The sequence below is a fragment of the Manis pentadactyla genome, chromosome 10 (genome assembly GCF_030020395.1).
Source record: "Manis pentadactyla isolate mManPen7 chromosome 10, mManPen7.hap1, whole genome shotgun sequence".
Classification (NCBI taxonomy): domain Eukaryota; kingdom Metazoa; phylum Chordata; class Mammalia; order Pholidota; family Manidae; genus Manis; species Manis pentadactyla.
The window spans coordinates 122,018,185-122,034,791 of NC_080028.1; the positions used below are offsets into that span (position 1 = coordinate 122,018,185).

A 16,607-nucleotide genomic window follows, 5' to 3' on the forward strand; every position below is an offset into this window, starting at 1 on the left:
AATAGCTGCCAGGGGAACAGAACTAAGAGAGTGGACACCAAAGCCAAGAAAAGGAACTATTTGAAGGTGGGAGTGATGATTATCGAGAAGACCAGCACAATTTAAAAGATTGTTCTGGAAACTTCTGATGAAACAAAAAATAACACAGCCAGAGGAAACAGATCCAAATCCTGCCATCTGCATGCTCACCTCTAATAGGAACCTGGCATTTAGAAAAGGTAAGTGAAAAAGACACATACTTTTCCTTATGCTCCTCATCAGCATGCAGGCGTCATCTCTGCCCGAGCTGGTATTTCATCAGAAGAGCAAGATCTTGGGTCCCCTGAGCCAGGTGAGGCAGTGGGCAACCTGTCTCTGAAGGTGAGGGACTTAAGGAAGGGCGCTCATCCTTCAAGGCTGCTATAGAGGTGATCCAGCCTTGTGTATTAAAAGGCCTCTGTGAGTTACGGGCCCTCCAGAGCAAGCAACAGGGGCTGAATAAATGTTCTGCACAGACATGCGGAGATTCCCCAACATGCCTCACATCTTCTCCAGCTCTAAGATCTTGCAAGTCCGTGGTGGTTGCTTTGGAAAAAGGACTCTGACTCCCTTCCATGAAGCATTTCTCCAGGTATTTCTCTCCACTGGCATCTCCTCCACTCCATCTGCAAGGGTGTCTCCTGCTCAGTCTGCTGCCAGGATTAGCCACTGAAAAACAAGCAAAAAGGAGGCTTTTATTGACACCACCAGCTGCACACTCTGCCCCAGGTCCTTCTGCAGACCAGCCATGTGATGACTGTGAAGTGAGCACAGAGCACAACTGTGCCTCCTTCCCCTCTTTACTCCCAGACACAGAAAGGGGAGATAACCGGTTCTCCGTATTAGTCAGGGTTCTCCAGAAAAACAGCCACTAAGATACATATAACATGTTAAAAAGAGCTCTGTCACGAGGGATTGGCTCCAAAGATTATGGAAGCAGGAGGTCCAAGAGAGCTGGTGGCGTGGTTCCAAACACACAGGGGGCCGGTGTAAGTCCCAGTCTGAGTCTAAAGGCCTTGGTCCACAGGCATGGAGGACTTCATAATGGCGGTGTCAATAGCTACACAACTTGGTGAATGTACTAAAAAAGCACTGAATTGTGCACTTGAAATGTATAAATCATATGATATGTAAAATATGCCTTAATAAAGTTATTTAAAAGTGTTGGCACCAAGGGCCTCAGTGGATCAGCTGGCAGAAATCCCAACATCGGAAGAAAAGACAAGAGGTGCCCCTGGCAGAAGAAATGCAACCCCCATCAGCTCAGATGGGTACCCAAAGGAGCAGCGGTGCCCCCAGATGTGGAAGCTGACAGCAGGAGGGATGAGGTACCGTAAGGACGAGGACAACATTTGTACCAGGTTTAGAGTAATTCAGATTTATACTTGTTTTACTAAAAATAACTCTAAGAAACAAAATAAACAAAACACTGCCCAGGATGTCAAGGGACTATTTTCTCTGCAGTTGATTAATAGTGCCTGGATGGAACATTGTGCTGAAATCAATGAGTGATGTCTTCCATGGACACAGGAGTAGGAGCCTCAGTAAGTGTGCTAGTCATTTGCCAGCACTGCTAAGACACTCTGAATCATTGCCCGAGTGCAAGAAAATGGCTTAAGCCTGAGAAACAAAACAGAGAGAGCAGAATCATCTTTTCCTGGATCCTTCAGGGAAAAAAGTCCATGATACAAAGGGAGATTCTGTGGTCTCTTAATGCCTCCGAAGTTCAGAAGAGAATCTTTTTCCTTATGAGCCTTGTTCACACAGAGAATGTGTTAAAAAGAAATCATTCCCTAAAACCAACCTCTAACAAACTCAACTGATACACTTAAATGGCCAAATTCTCATTTCCATAGAAGCAAGGAAAAACTACAAAGGAATGAGTCTGACCCCATCACCCCCTGGCCCATTAGCACTGTTGGAAAATTTTCCCCACATCTCTATTGTGAAAATTTGTCATCCTTTCAAAAAGTTAAAATAATAAGATAATGAACACCTAGATTTATGAACCATGAACACTGCCACATTTGCAAATCTCTGTATACATTTTTTTTGCTGAACTATTTGAAAATAATTTGTAGCATCATGACATTTCATTCATAAACACTTCAGCATGTATTTCTTAAGAACAAATATATTCTCCAATGTAATCTGCTGTGCAGTAATACATTTACCACACCCAAGAGATTTAATAGCCACACACTAATACGACCTTCTATGCAGTCCATATTACAATTTTCCCCAGAGTCCCAGTAATGTCCTTTCAGCTATTTTTCCTTTTTAATCCTGAATATGATCTAGGGTCATGTATTTCTTTTCCTTGTCCATTCTCTTTAGTCTCCTTTACCCTTGAACAACACCCTTGCCTTATTTTAACTTTCTTAGTATTGATACTTCTTCAGAGTCTAGGCTAGTTGTCCTATGGAAGGACCCCATCTTTTTGAAACAGACACAGCTCCTCAGAAAGGCTTTAACATTTTGATTTCTCTGTAATATAAAAATATCCCACTCTTTTGCCTGAGTGGTAAACGTGATGAGATTTCCGTAAACATCCTATGCATGGCTGATTTTAATCTGTTGCTTTAGTTAAGAATGGATTCAAATCTCCTCTTTTCTACACATTGCCCTCATTAAATGTGGTTGCCAACTATATATAAGGTGAGCCCTATTCGCTTAGTTCAAAGTCAAGTTTAGGTCATCTGGCTGGCCACCACCTAACCAGATAGCAGAGAAAATTCTCAAAGTTTGGGGCTGCTGATATAACCTTCTTGCTGTTTTATTCATTCCAGTGGATGTTGCCTAATGTGTCAGCTTTGCCCTTTAATTGTTGAGGGATTTTGATTTTGCACTGCTGTTTGCTGTTCAAAATGATTTACCTTGGTTTATAAACATTTGCATCGTGGGGGCCTCCTCAATGGTTAGAAAGTAAACTTATAGGCTGTGTGATTCACACACACACACACACACACACGCACACACACACCATTAATTAGGACACTATCTCCCACCGTCAGAAGATTCATATCACCTTCCCCATGTTGGACAATATTTGTAATGATTTTTTTCTCTAAACCAAATTTCTTTTCTTACCTGAATAGAAAGACCATATCACCACTAACAAAATATTGGCATTATTTTCCATAATCAGCTATAAAAATAAATACAATGAGCACCTAGATTTGGGGGCCCATGGAAGGCTCTGAGCCTGAGGCCAATGCTATCTTGTTCAAATGGAACATCAGCAAGAGTTAAAGACAGATGATGCCAAACTGAGACTTCGGCTTTCAGTGATCAGAGAAATGAGAGGAAATTGTAATAGGATTGATTTTCTACCACAAGACCCAAGGTTATTTAATGTCAGGTCTGGGGACCACCTAGAATGATACTTCATGCCCACAGAATGGCACACACTCTACACTTTGAGAAACACTAGATTGAGTCTTCTTACTTGGGGTGTTTTTTAATAATATTCCATTCAAAGATTAATTCCTCTGTTTGATAACATCCCTTAGTGTTTGTTTGGAAAACTTGGTTATCGTATTGCACCAGATGGATGCTTAGCTGGTAAAACCCTTTGTAAGAACTAAGGTTGAACTTATTGAATTGCCATTTTTGTAGAATGAAGATGGTCTAATATTAGCAATATCACATAACCTACCCGATAACCAACATCACCCTTTATCATTATTATTTTCCATTTCCGAAGTGCTGTCACCATCACCTCACTTTGTCCCAGCAGTAAACTCTGACCCAAGTTTCTTTCTGTCCATCTTTCTTTTCATACCCCTTTTACAGAGGGGGAAATTCCTCTAAGGGGGAAGGGGGTTCCCAAGGCCAGGCAGGGGTCAGTGAGGTGGACCCCGAGCCTTGTCCTCCTCCTACAGTCTCTGTTGCCTCCCACCCAAGTATGGCTGTAAATACAACGTTCAACAAGGAAAGGGTCCAAAGTCAGCCGCGGCTGTTCTCTGGGCTCTGAGCCCTTCCTCTGGACTGAGCAGTCCTCATAGGCAGAAGTTGTTCCTGCTTTGTACCCTCATTGCCTGGCATGAAAAAAAATGTCTTAGAAAAGAAAGAAGAGAGGGAAAGAGGGAAGGAAGGAAGAAGGGAGGAAGGAGGCCTGAAAGGCAGAATACAACTCCCACTGTGGTGTATTTGGGTCTCTGCGAGAGGAAAACACGGACTTAGGATCTGGGCAGGGGAGTGTCCAGTTCCCAGCTCCTCCCTTGCGCAGCTGTGGCCTCGGGGAGCTGCTTCACCTTTCTCAGCTGCCCTCCTTGTAAGTAGAGACTGACACCTACCCCAAGAGAAGTTGGCAGAATGTGAAGAGAAAGCGAGTGCATGATGATCAGCCACTCTTATTATTATTGTTGTCATCGTTGGAAAGATTTACCTTGATCTTCTGGCTCTTGAAACTAGTGTTTCATGGCTCTTTATCCTTTGAGCAGCCTTCCCAACTCAAGGGAGCTCTGACCCCAGATTTGTCCACAAGAAGAAGGAAATGAATGAGAGCCACGGAGACGGTCACCCTGGAATTGCAGAGAGGCCACCTGCCTCAGGTGTGTCTCGGGCTCTGGTCTGGATGTTCCCCCTGGAAAACGAAGGCCAGAGGGATGCACTTGGGGTCTTGGAGGAGAAAGCTGCCCCCGCCACACATCTCCACCTTGGTATAACTTTCTTCCGGGCAATGAGCTGGGCTTGATAAACGTTGGCTGAGCTGAGCCATTGATTCTAGCAGGGAGGAAGGATGGCGAGTCCCCTCTTGGAGCTCCTGAGGGGCTGTTAGAAAGGGTCGCAGACTTGTTCAGCCCCGAAGGCAGGATGGTGCCTGGGGCTTAGAGGGAAGCATTCTTCTAAGGACTTCTCTTCTATATGAAGGAGCGCTTTCCAGGCAAGGGTTCCCAGAAACCGAATCTACTGCCTTTATGGTAGAAGGTGTCACTGGATATATTCAAGCAGAGACTCTCGGATCATGGAATGGGAGTCACCTGGTGACCAGACTAGAGAAGGCTCTTAAACATTAGACTGCAGAGCTTTCTGTACAGTAGCTATGAGCACGTGAGGCTTCCAGGCACTTGAAACGGGGCTAGTTTGCAATGAGGTGTACTATAAGTGTACAACAGATCTCAAAGACTTCATACAAAAAAAAGGATGCAAAATACCTTGTTAGTAATTTTATATTGGTTGCAGGTCAAAATGACAACATTTTTTTGTACATTATGTTAAGCAAAATACATCATAAAAATTCATCTCACTGCAGCAAAGCCTAACATATAGAAAGAAGAATAGGGTGTAACTCAGGTTTCTCAGCATGAAAGTGGGTACAGGGTTACAAACCAAATATTCAAAGTGCTAAAACACTGAGATTTCACACGGTCCTTAATTTTTGGTTTTCTATGTATGTTGTTTTCTAAATAAAAATGACTTCAAGGAAAGTCTTGGAAAGAGTATTCAAATAACAAGTCAAGTCCATAAGATTTTGGAATAAATAATGAAGTGTAAAGTTCACAAAATATGTTGATATGTTTCATTTTTGGCTACAAAACAAAATGAATAAGTATTGATAACAGAAAGAAAATGAATCTCACCTGTTTCTTTTTACTTTTTTAATGTGGTTACATGAAAATATTTAATTGCACATGCAGTCTGCATTTGTGATTTATGCTCTAATTCCACTGGACAGGGCTGGCTTAGAACTCTACGGCCACTTATTTCTCTCTGATACAGTAGCACGATTCCCAAGTGAGAGACCACAGGGATGAAAAAAGAAAGAGACCTTAGAGACTATCTAGTTCTGGAGTCAGCAAAACCCCCAGCCCAATCCTGTCCACCGACTGTTTCTTGATTTTTGGTTTTTTGATTGAGATGAAATTCACGTAACATAAAATTATCCATTTTAGCGTTGCAACTCAATGTCAGGTAGAACATTTGCGTTCGTGTGCAAGCATCTCCTCTATCTAGTTGCAAAACTTTTTCATCAGTCCAAAAGGAAACCTGGACCCACGATTAGGATTAGATGAGATTGTGAGGGTGGAGGCCTCATGATGGGATCAGTGTCCCTATAAGAAGAGGAAGAGAGGGAAAGATCTGTCTCCACACACACACACACACACACACGGAGGAAAAATCGTGAGAAGGCAGCATCTGCAAGCTGAGCTCTTTCCCAGGTACCAAATCAGCTGGCATCTTGATCTAGGACTTTCAGCCTCCAGGTATGGGAGAAAATAAATTCCTGTTGTTTCAGCCACTCAGTCTATGCTGTTTTTGTTTTGCAGCCCTGGTATACTAGGACATTCTCCTTCTTTCCTTTCATTGTAAAGGGAACCTTCTTCCTTGTCACCCATGCCAAGAGTTTAGAAGTCACCCTTGATGCCTCCTGTCACCCTCCGCACCCAATTAAGCCAGTTCCCATTCACTCTACATCCCAGCTTTTCCTTAACTCCATCCCTACCCGTCCATCCCAACTGCCACCACCCCTTGGCAAATGGAGGTCAGCTTGCCAATGGCGTAGACTGAACAACCCAGTTGAAATGTGAGACATGATCAGATGTCTTTCTGCTTTCCTAGGTGAGAAGCCTTCCCCACCAAGGAAGGAAGGGGACAGAAAATCGGACAGAGACAAGGGAGGGCTGTGACCGCAGACACCACAGTCAAACAGAAATTTCTTCTCCCACGGTTCTGGACATCCAAAATGGAGGTGTTGGCAGGGTTGGCTCCTCCTGAGGGCCGTGAGCAAGAATCCATCCCATGCTTCTCCCTCAGCTCCTGGTGGCTGCCGCAGCCTGGGACATTCCTTGGCTTCGGCACAGACGTCACTGCAGTCTCTCCCTCCATCGTCTCCTGACATTCTCTTCTGCATCCAGCTGCGTCTTCTCTTTTAAATCCACCAGTCATTGGTTTTGCAGCCAACCGGATAATCCAGGATGATCTCATCTCAAGATCCTCAATCTAACTATATCTGCAAAGATCCTTTTTCCAGATTGATCTCAAGATCCAGGTCACATTCCCTGGTTCTGGGTGGACATATCTCTCGGGCAGGCTGCCATTCAACCCTCTGCAGGTACCCAACACAGCTTCCGTTCTGCATACGGCATAATAACCAACGTTAACAAAGTGTGTTTCACCTGCCAGACATGGTGCAAAGTGATTTCCACCCACTGCCTCATTTATCCCACTCCAATTTGTTCCATCTTAGCATCTGAGCGTGTGGCCATCATTTCCCCAGGCCCTAAGAGCCTACAGAACGATGACACGTAAATTAATAAGTGGGGCCATCAGGAAGATGTGAGCAAGCGCCTCCCTCACTGCCATCCACTCTCCTTTGATGGCCCATAATTTGATCGCTTTAAAGGACATAAGTAATGGCTCCTCTTCAAAAGAGGCACGCACCCCTTTCATCTTCTCCAAAGCTTTCATTCTGGTGAACTGAACTGTGGTTTGTTTCTTTAAAGCTTCTTTAATGATGCTAGTTGTGGAATTTGCCCTTGGGGCAGAGGGAAAAAAAGCCTAAGGACTTTCAACAACACAGGGCACCAAGTAGTTGTGAAGCAACAATAATAGCAACAATAAAAGTTAGCATCTACTTATTGAGCATTTCTGTAAGTAACAGCCCCATTTGGTAGGTAGTAAAATTACACCCCATTTTAAAGATGGGGAAGCTGAGGCCCAATGACAGACATAACTTGCCTAGAGTTACAGAGCCAGTAAAGAGCAGGGCTGGGGTTTAAATCCAGAAAGTCTGGCTGCAGGGACATGTTCTTCTCCACTGTGTTGCTCTAGAATAGGGTACTGGGTGTTAGGCTGGAGGAGGGAAAAACAAGGACATGCAAACAGAGAAGAGAGATGCCATAAGGGGAGAACAGACCAGACCCCAAGGTCCATGCCTTATATGGAAAGGGGGCAGCTCTTCCTGAATTCCATCCTTCTAATGTGCCAACTAAGACCCGGATGTCAGCCTCCTCCCTCTTGGAAGGAAAAAAAAGGTTTCTAGTTGTCTATTATGTCACCTTTAGCCAATCATACCTCTCCACACCCCCCAGGATAGCTTGCCCACTGCTCCCCCTCCTAACCCCTTATAAGCCCCCACCTCCCTGACTGGGTGTGACTTCCCCGGCCTGTGGTACCCGGACCGCGGAACATCACCAGGGAGTGGCACTCAAATAAACTACCTGGCCCTTTGTTGCCTCTCTTCACCTGCTTATTTTGGCTAAAATTTATCTTACACCGGGTAGGTTCTAAATCAGTGAGCAAGGAAAAAATCACCAAGAGTCCAAATTACTCTTGAAAAGCCCGTACATAGTTTATAAAACAGTGATATATATCAACCATACAGTCATTTTTGAAGTTTGAGTCAAAGCAGAGGTTCTCAACTGGGAATGATTTTGCCCCCCGTGCCTGCCCAGGGGACATTCGGTGACGTCTGGGAACAGTTTGGGCTGCCGCAAATGGAGGGGGGAGGGGACGCCTCTGGAAAAGACCGACCGCCCAAGGTGTCAGTAATGCCAATATTGGGGACCTGAGCTAAATAAGGAAAGGATGAAAGGGGGGTCTATGTGCCAGGTCCGGGTGCAGAATGGGGGTGGGGAGAACCCTGAAGGGCTCCCACCTGCCCACAGCGTTTGCCCTTTTCCCCCCAGGGCAGAGACAGCCAGCAGCCCCGTGATGCTATCTCCCTTCATCCACATGAAAAGTCACGATTTTTAACCAGACCTGTGGCCACCTAGAACTAAGGTTACATCCCCCCACCTTCCTTTGCAGCCACACGTGGCTAAGTGGTACATTTTGGCCATCAGGTCAGAAGTGAGCATACGTCACAGCTTCCAAGGTGGGAACTTCCATTCCCAGGAGGATGGAGTCAATGGATTTTTCCCCATTCCTCCCAATAAGCACAAGCGAAACCCTGGATGTTATCTACAAAAGAATCTAAGAAGACTGTGGAAGGTGAGGAGCAGAACAGAGAGCAACGAGGGACCTCAGGGTCCCAGAAAGAACATGGTGGAGCATCCTTGGTTCTCATTTGCCTCGTCCCAGACTTGGAGCCGAAGAAGCCAGTGACTTGGAGACACCAGTGGGCACAGTCCAAAAGAAAGTCCAGCAAGTGCCTGCCCTCTCTGGACCAGCCAGAGGGCAGTCAAGCAAAACAGAAAACTTTTAATCAAAAACTCTGCTACTGAAGTCCAGCCCTACTCATGAAACTGTGTCTCCAACCCGACCCACACCAGCAAATGCTTGAGCAGGAAGCCTGGACTCCTGCCTTACCAGACTGTAACGGGGTCCCCCAACACTGCCCCCACACTCAGGATCCTTCCAGAGCTCATCCTGGGACCCCTTCATTGGAATGACCGTTTTATCCTCCATCATAAACGAGTGGTTCCTGAGTTTTGTGAGCCAATAGCAAATTATGGGACATTTGGGGGTGATTAGATCATGAGGGTGGGGCCCTCATGATGGGATTAGTGCCCTTATAACAACAGGAGGCCAGAGAGCTGGCCACGTGAGGACACAGCAAGAAAATGGCCAGGGGGCCGCAGGAACCCCATCAGGCTTGTACTATCATCTCAGACTTCCAGCCTCCAGGACCATGAAAAAAATTAATTTCTGTTGTTTAAACCTCCCCCATCTGCAGTATTTTATTACAGCAACCCTAGGAGATGAGCCCACGAGTCAGCAATCCCAAGGAATCCCAGCCTGGGCAAAGGCCTGGGGCAGAGACAGAGCCTGCGTGAGTTTTCTCGAAGACATGGTCAGCTAGAGCCACCAGTCTGTCGTTATCTTTTTTTTCCCCCTTTAAGCAGGCGCCTCTCAAGGCCCATATTTATGTGGGTCACACCCTGAAGGGCCACATTTATGACCTTGAAATGTTCCTTCACAACACAGTACCTCTGGTTCGGCAGAAAACATTTTCATGTCTGCAGGTATGTGAGTTCTGAGGAGGGATTCTTTTTTCTCATACACGAAACAGATTTTGAAAACTGAACATAACGTGTAGGACCTTCTGATGGTGCCTGTGAGATAGTGCAGCATTGGGGTGACTTGAGAGGCTTCGAGCAAGATGGCCTGATGTCCTGCCTCTGCTGCTTGGCAGCTGTGCACCCTTGAACAAGTTGGTCATCTCACCTCTCTGGGCCTCAGTTTCCCCACTGCTAAATGGGGGTGTTAACAGCACCTAACCCACAGCACTGCTGCAATGGGGGGCGAACACACCTATTTCAGGAGCCTATTGAGAGCGAGCACAGAGCTAGCACCCAGGACACAAAAGCTACAGTTATCTGCTCATTCAGAAAATTAGTATCTGGGTACCCTAGGCAGCCCAGTTGCTCTCTATTGCTACCATGACAAATTACAACATGTTTAGCAGCTTCTAGCAACACAGATTAATGATCTCACGGTTCTGGGGTCAGCAGTCTGGCATGGCATGGCTGAATTCTCACCTCAGGTCTCAGGAGGCTAAAATGTAGGTATCAGCCAGGCTGCATACTTTCCTGGGTGCTCTGGGGCTGAATCTGAATCCAGTTCTCTGTGGTGCTAGGACTGAGGTCCCTGCTTCCTTGCTGGCTGTTGGCTGGGGCACCCTCAGCACCTAGATGCCTCTCTCTGACCTTTGCCTGTGGGAGTCTACAGCCCAGAGGGGAAGGCAGGCAAGGTGAGGAATGTTTATAATTCAGGGTGCCTGGGGGCTGTAATGGAGGAGGAATGTGCACGGCTACAGGGTAGGGATGTCAGGTAGCATCCTGCAGACCCTGGCACTGGGTTGGAGACTGCAGACCAAGAGGAGCTGGGCAGACACCCATCGCAGGCTGCAGGTGAGAGAGTCCAGGCAGAGAGAAGAGCCCACACTGCTGAGAGCAGCCGGCCCACAGATCAGAGACTGCCGCAGACTAAGAGTCTTCCTTGGGAACAGCTCGTGAGGACACGAAACTGCAAATGCCTGTATGGCCCTCACCATGTGGCAGACCCAGTTCCGGGCACTTGGCATGTGTTACCTGGGTTAACCTTACCACAGTCCCAGGGACTCCACACCGTCACCACACACTTTCCCCATTCTGGGCAAGCAGCCAAAACTCCCATTAATGTGGTCACCACAGAGAAAAACATTGAAAGCGCCGGCCCTCAAGATTTCCCTTCCTGACGCACATCTCTGGTGCCCCTGAAAATATTTTGACATCTGCCCATAGCCAGCTCTAGCAAGTGTCCTTTTCTCTTCCTCATGCTGTAGGGAATGAGAAAAGCCAGCAGATGGAGGAGCCCTTTCCGGTAGGACTGGAAGGACAGTGGGACAGATGGGCCCACTGGACCAGATGAGCCACAGTGCTCATCCCAGCTCTGCTGTGTGACCTTGGACAAACAATTTAGCCTCTCTGTGCCTGGCTTTCCATACCTGGAATAAGGGGGGCTGAAAATCAAGTTGTCATGGGAATCAAACGACTTAATGTAATAAAGCAGGATTCCACAAACATTTTTTTTATTGAAGCATAGTTGATATACAATATTATGTTGGTTTCAGATGTACAACATAGTGATTCAACAAGTATATACATCCCAAAATGCTTTCACCATGGCAAGGGAGTCACCAACTGTCACCATAGAAAGATAAATCAAAATTATTGGCTCTATTGGCATTATATGATTCAGGCAGTGTCAGCTCTGACTTCAAAATCATTTTTGCTTGATTTTAAGACACCATTGCCTGCAAGACGCACATCGGGTATAATAACAGCTTTTCCAGACTTACCCCAAAAAAGTACATTAGATGCACACAAAAGACATTCTAATTCCAAATATGTTAAAGTGTTGAAAGGAAAGCAACTCAGACTCTAGACGATATGGCATTGTCCGGCTGGCCCCATAAGAACACTTGGACCCTCCTGACCCACTGTCCCAATTCGGGCTTAGAGAATGGAGTTATTTGTTTGAAACCTGTTCTGGCCCTGAAGTTCTGTGATTTTCTATTTCCTTGCAACAGCTTTGTCTTGGCAACACAATGTACATTTGCATTTCAAAAAAACTTCCCCTGCCTACTCCACATCTTAAAACAAGAACCAAGATCACACCTTAACATTTAAAAAGAGGCACCTTCAGCCCCTTTGTTTCCAGGTACCCTGCTTCAGGCAACAAAGGGAGACAGGGTTCCTTGTTCATCAGCATCTTTGAAATGCACATTTATTAATTAGATGCATTAGGGACTGACTAATTTTGTTACAAGGAGGAAGGGGGACTAACATTTATTAACTGCTGCTCCTAGAAGCTACACTAAAGGCTTTAGATGTATCATTTCATGCAAGCCCCATAAGCCCTCAGCAAACGAAAGAAACTACACTCAGAGGTTATGTCACTTGCCCAAGATCACAGAGCCAGCAAGTTGCAAATCTGAGATAATGTCAGTAAAATTGCCTACCACTGCACCCAGCATCTGGTGAGGTCTTAATAAAGACAAAGAACAGAAACAGACGGAAAAGGAAGAGAGAGGAAGGAAAGAGAAAGAGAAAGAAAAAAAGGAAGAATTCCATGCCCCAAAGATCAACCCCCCACCCCATGTTGAGTCACCTGACATTGCTAAGAAGCAAGGGCACGTGTACTTGGCTTTCCAACTCCTAAAGGACCCTGAATCACTCAAGAAAAGAGGGAGAAGCTTTTCCCTCCTTTATCCATTTCTCCCCCTCCTAAACATCCGCCAGCCAAACACCAAGGTTGCAAGATTTATTTTGTTATCTGTTCTCCAATCCATTTCAGGTAGCATGTCCTTTTTTTATTAGTATTTTCCTTTCTCCTTTGCTTCGGAAAAGTTTTAGATAACAGTAAATCTGGCCTTTTTATAATCCCACATGAATCTCTCAGACTTTGTTTTCCCACTTTGGGATAATAAAATCGGTGGCTGTACATTAGGCTGTATCAGCCCAGCCTGCCAGGCAAGCATGGTCTGTCCAGTGCCAAGTGAGGAGGCTCCAGGCTGCCCCAGTTGTCTGTGCAATCCCTGTAATAATTCCACCATTAGAGATTCATTCTTTGTGCTATTTCAAAGCCATCTGTAAAATCAGATGATCCTAGAAGTGACAGCTACCCAGTATCCAGTGGTTCTTAACCTTTTTATGGTTTGGGAGGGGAGGGGAGGGGAGGGAGCCCTCCACCTAGAAAAGTGCAGACAGATGCAAAAATCCTACACAGCCCTTGGTCCCCAGAGGGAGAACCACTGCTTGGATCCGTTATCAGCTGATACCTCAGAAAGTGGGTTGAGAGGAAGGGATTTTCTCATAGTGGCAAGAACTGAAGTCATGCTGGAAAAGATGCTGATAAGCCCCAGCAGAGCTGGGGAGACGGGAGGGAACGAGAGCTTCAGGGCAAGAGGATGGGAAAGATGAACTTAGTTTGTGGAGAGATCAGCCTACAATGAGGAGGAAGCAGTTCCCAGGATGTGCAGAGAAAGTCGCGAGGAGAAGGCCGTGTGGACAGAGCTGCAGCCGTCAATCAGGAGAAGCAGGCGACCCTGGTTAGCCCTGCAAGGAGCGTACAAACAGTATAAACATCTTGGCCTCACTCCCCTTCCTGTCATTTTACAGATGAGCAAGCTGAGGCTCAGAGAGGTGAAGTCACCTTTCTAAGGCCACACAGCTGGGGAATGAAAGCTTAGCTCCGAACCCAGTTCTCCTCTCCCCAAGGCCACCACCTTGACCCTTCGCTCTCTCCCAGGCCGGCCCAAAGGAGGCTGCGATGAATGCGTCCTCAGAAACCTGGGTGACTCTGGTTTGGTGCAATCCAGCTAAGGCCACTTTGCAAAGTGTAGCCAATGGTGCCTTAACCCCCCGAAGTGTTGTGCCACCGATGGGACTGCAGGAGAGCCAGATCTTGCCAATGACATTTGCCAACGTGGTAAGAGGTATTTGGCCCTAACCAGCGTCATCGTCGCTGATCGTTAAGCAGAGATGGTCCCTGGGAAGTCTGTCTCTGGAGCGTCATAGAATCTACTGAGCCTTCCCCAATTATCCCAGTCTCCCAGGAGTCCTTCTCCATTTGAGACTTGGTCCTGGCAAGGGACAGAAAGCTAACGTGGCTTAAAAGGGGAAAATGCCCCCTTCTCGTCTGCCTCGCGCCACACCTCCAAGATCCATGCCTTCCGTCTCCAGCCAGGTCCAAGGTGGCGCCCACCCCAGCACGGGGGAGCAGCCTGGCTTCGTGCCCTCTGCAGACGGGTGCAGCAAGCCGTCGACTTGGACCCATTTGGGACACCTCCGCCCCAGGTAGGGACACTGCAAAAGCCCAGACGGTGGCCCTGGGTGCATTCCGAAGCGACGCCAGCAAAGGAGGCAGGCCTCACACCTGGGAGGTCCCCCCAGGGAAGTACAAGCAGCGGTGAGGGGTGGCTTAGGGGGAGCCAGCATTTTCAGAGACAGTAGATAAACCCAGTGAGAATTCTCGGGGCTCGGAAAGAACTCGGTGGTGCACTGCGAGTTCACAGCAGTTGGGCTTGTGAGGGTCAAAGCAGGGAGACCTCTCTGGGTCGGGGCTGAGCTAGGCACTGAGGACACAGTGGACCCAAGCAGGGCACAGGCGCTGCTCCCGAGGCTTGCAGCCCAGAGGAGGAGACAGGTGTTTGTTAATAGTCACAGCACAGAGCACCACGCTGCAAAATGACACGAGTGCCGTGCAAACAGGAGAAGACGTGACGGAGCAGGTCTAACAAGGCGGGCAGCCCGGGCTGCAGGGGCAGAAGGGCCTCCATGAGGAGCTGATGTTTGAACTGGCATCCCGAGGACAAGGTGGAGTTGACTCGGGGTGGGAGCAGGTGAGTGGGGGTGAGGCCTGAGGGAGGCCTGGGGACAGAAGCAACCCATGGACCAAGAGCCACCTTTCACAGACATCCGCTTCACACCAGTCGCCAGACTAAAGCTTTGCTTACTCACCTCATTGAGGCTTCATGATACCCATATGAGGTTGATGATGTTGTTATCCCATGTTACGGGTGGGGAAACTGAGGCTCAGGGAGGGTCGGTAAGATGCCTAGAGTCCCACAGCTACTAAGCAGCAAAGCCAGGACCCACACCCAGCCCGGTGCCAGGATCTGCGTCCTTATCCCCTGGTAAACAGGACGTGCTGGATACAAGGTGGCTTTTCCTACCTGGGCACCAGTTGGGAGAAGTGGAAAGAATGGTTATCATAGACTGGGCAGAAGCACTTTCTCTCTTTTTTTTCCCCCAAATTTAATGTTGGTATAAGAGTGTTTTACTATTAAATGGCATGAGATTGGTGCGGGGAGGGTAACCCTTCCCTCCAACCCCTAACCCCATGCCTGGGTATCACCTTCAGGGTGGGGCCTGCTGCCTTCTGGGGGATGGCAGAGCTGGGGGCAGGCCCCAGAGGGTGCTGAGAATGAGGGAGACAGAACAGCATCTCTCCCAAGAGCCCCCAAGTCACTCCAGTCCCAAGGGCTGAGGACATGGTGACCCACGCATCAGGGCCACATGGCTTTTAGACATTCCTTTTGGTATGCTCTTGAGCCTGGCCACCCCTGATCAGAGTGGGCACCACTCAAGGGCTGCCCCCCAGCACCGGGTGGGTCTCTATCTTCCAGTCTGAGGCATGTGTGCGAGGGGCCCCTTCCGGCCGTCTGGGAAGCAGGAAGGGGGATGGGGCTGTTCTCATTCAGAATTCAGCCCAAACGCCCTTCGGACTGTGGGTATGGGGTGAAGGTGCGTCCATCATGGGGAACAGAGCCTGGCATGTAGTGACTGGCACTCCAAAAAGCTCACCTCTATGCCTATTTTGTTGTCAGTATAGTTCTGTCATTATTACTATCATTGCTAGTGGAATGGCACATTACCATGTGGGACTGTTGGGACGGAACAAGACGATCAGTGTAAAGCACGCAGCTCATAGTAGCCGCTCAATAAATGATATGTGACGATGTTTATGATCACTCTCCCGAGACCTTAATGAAACAACCGATATTTTGGAAAATGTGTCCAAGAACCAAAGTATATAGAAAAAGACACATAACCAAAGATTTTGCTGCCTAGACGCCCCAGCCCAGCTCAGACTAGCAAAAGAAAGTAGACATTTGCGAATTGCTGCTAGCGAATCCCCTGTGGCCAAAATGTCCATGGACTTCATCCTTCCATGTGCCAAGGAACAGCCTCTCTCAGCTGGCAGCCGGAGCCAATGCCCATTCAGTCAGTAAAGGCTTCTCTGACCGGGCCTGAAATTCGGCCCAGCACCTTCCCTTACAGGCTGTGTCACCCTGGGGCACTTACAGGTCCTCTGGGGCTCAGGGCTATCTCATGGGTAAACTGGCTGTGATCTTTCCTACCTTGCATAGTGAATATTGTAAGATAAATTTTAGCTGAAATAAGCAGGCAAAGAGAGGCAACAAAGGGCCAGGTAGTTTATTTGAGTGCCACTCCCTGGTGATGTTCCGCGGTCTGGGTACCACAGGCCGGGGAAGTCACACCCGGTCAGGGAGGTGGGGGCTTATAAGGGGTTAGGAGGGAGAGGAGTGGGCAAGCTATCCTGGGGGGTGTGGAGAGGTATGATTGGCTAAAGGTGATATAATAGACAACTAGAAACTTTTTTTTCCTTCCAAGAGGGAGGAGGCTGACATCCGG

At 47.5% G+C, this 16,607-nt stretch overlaps 1 protein-coding gene across 1 annotated transcript in view; it reads right to left on the reverse strand.

Moving 5' to 3' along the window:
* Window positions 1-13,999: 13,999 nt before the first annotated feature.
* ABAT (4-aminobutyrate aminotransferase) overlaps window positions 14,000-16,607 on the reverse strand; it is a 383,605-nt gene continuing 380,997 nt past the window's right edge. Inside the window, exon 17 of the transcript XR_008992287.1 lies at window positions 14,000-14,010. The gene's annotated coding sequence lies outside the window, so the exon portion shown is untranslated. The remainder of the gene's footprint in view (window positions 14,011-16,607) is intronic.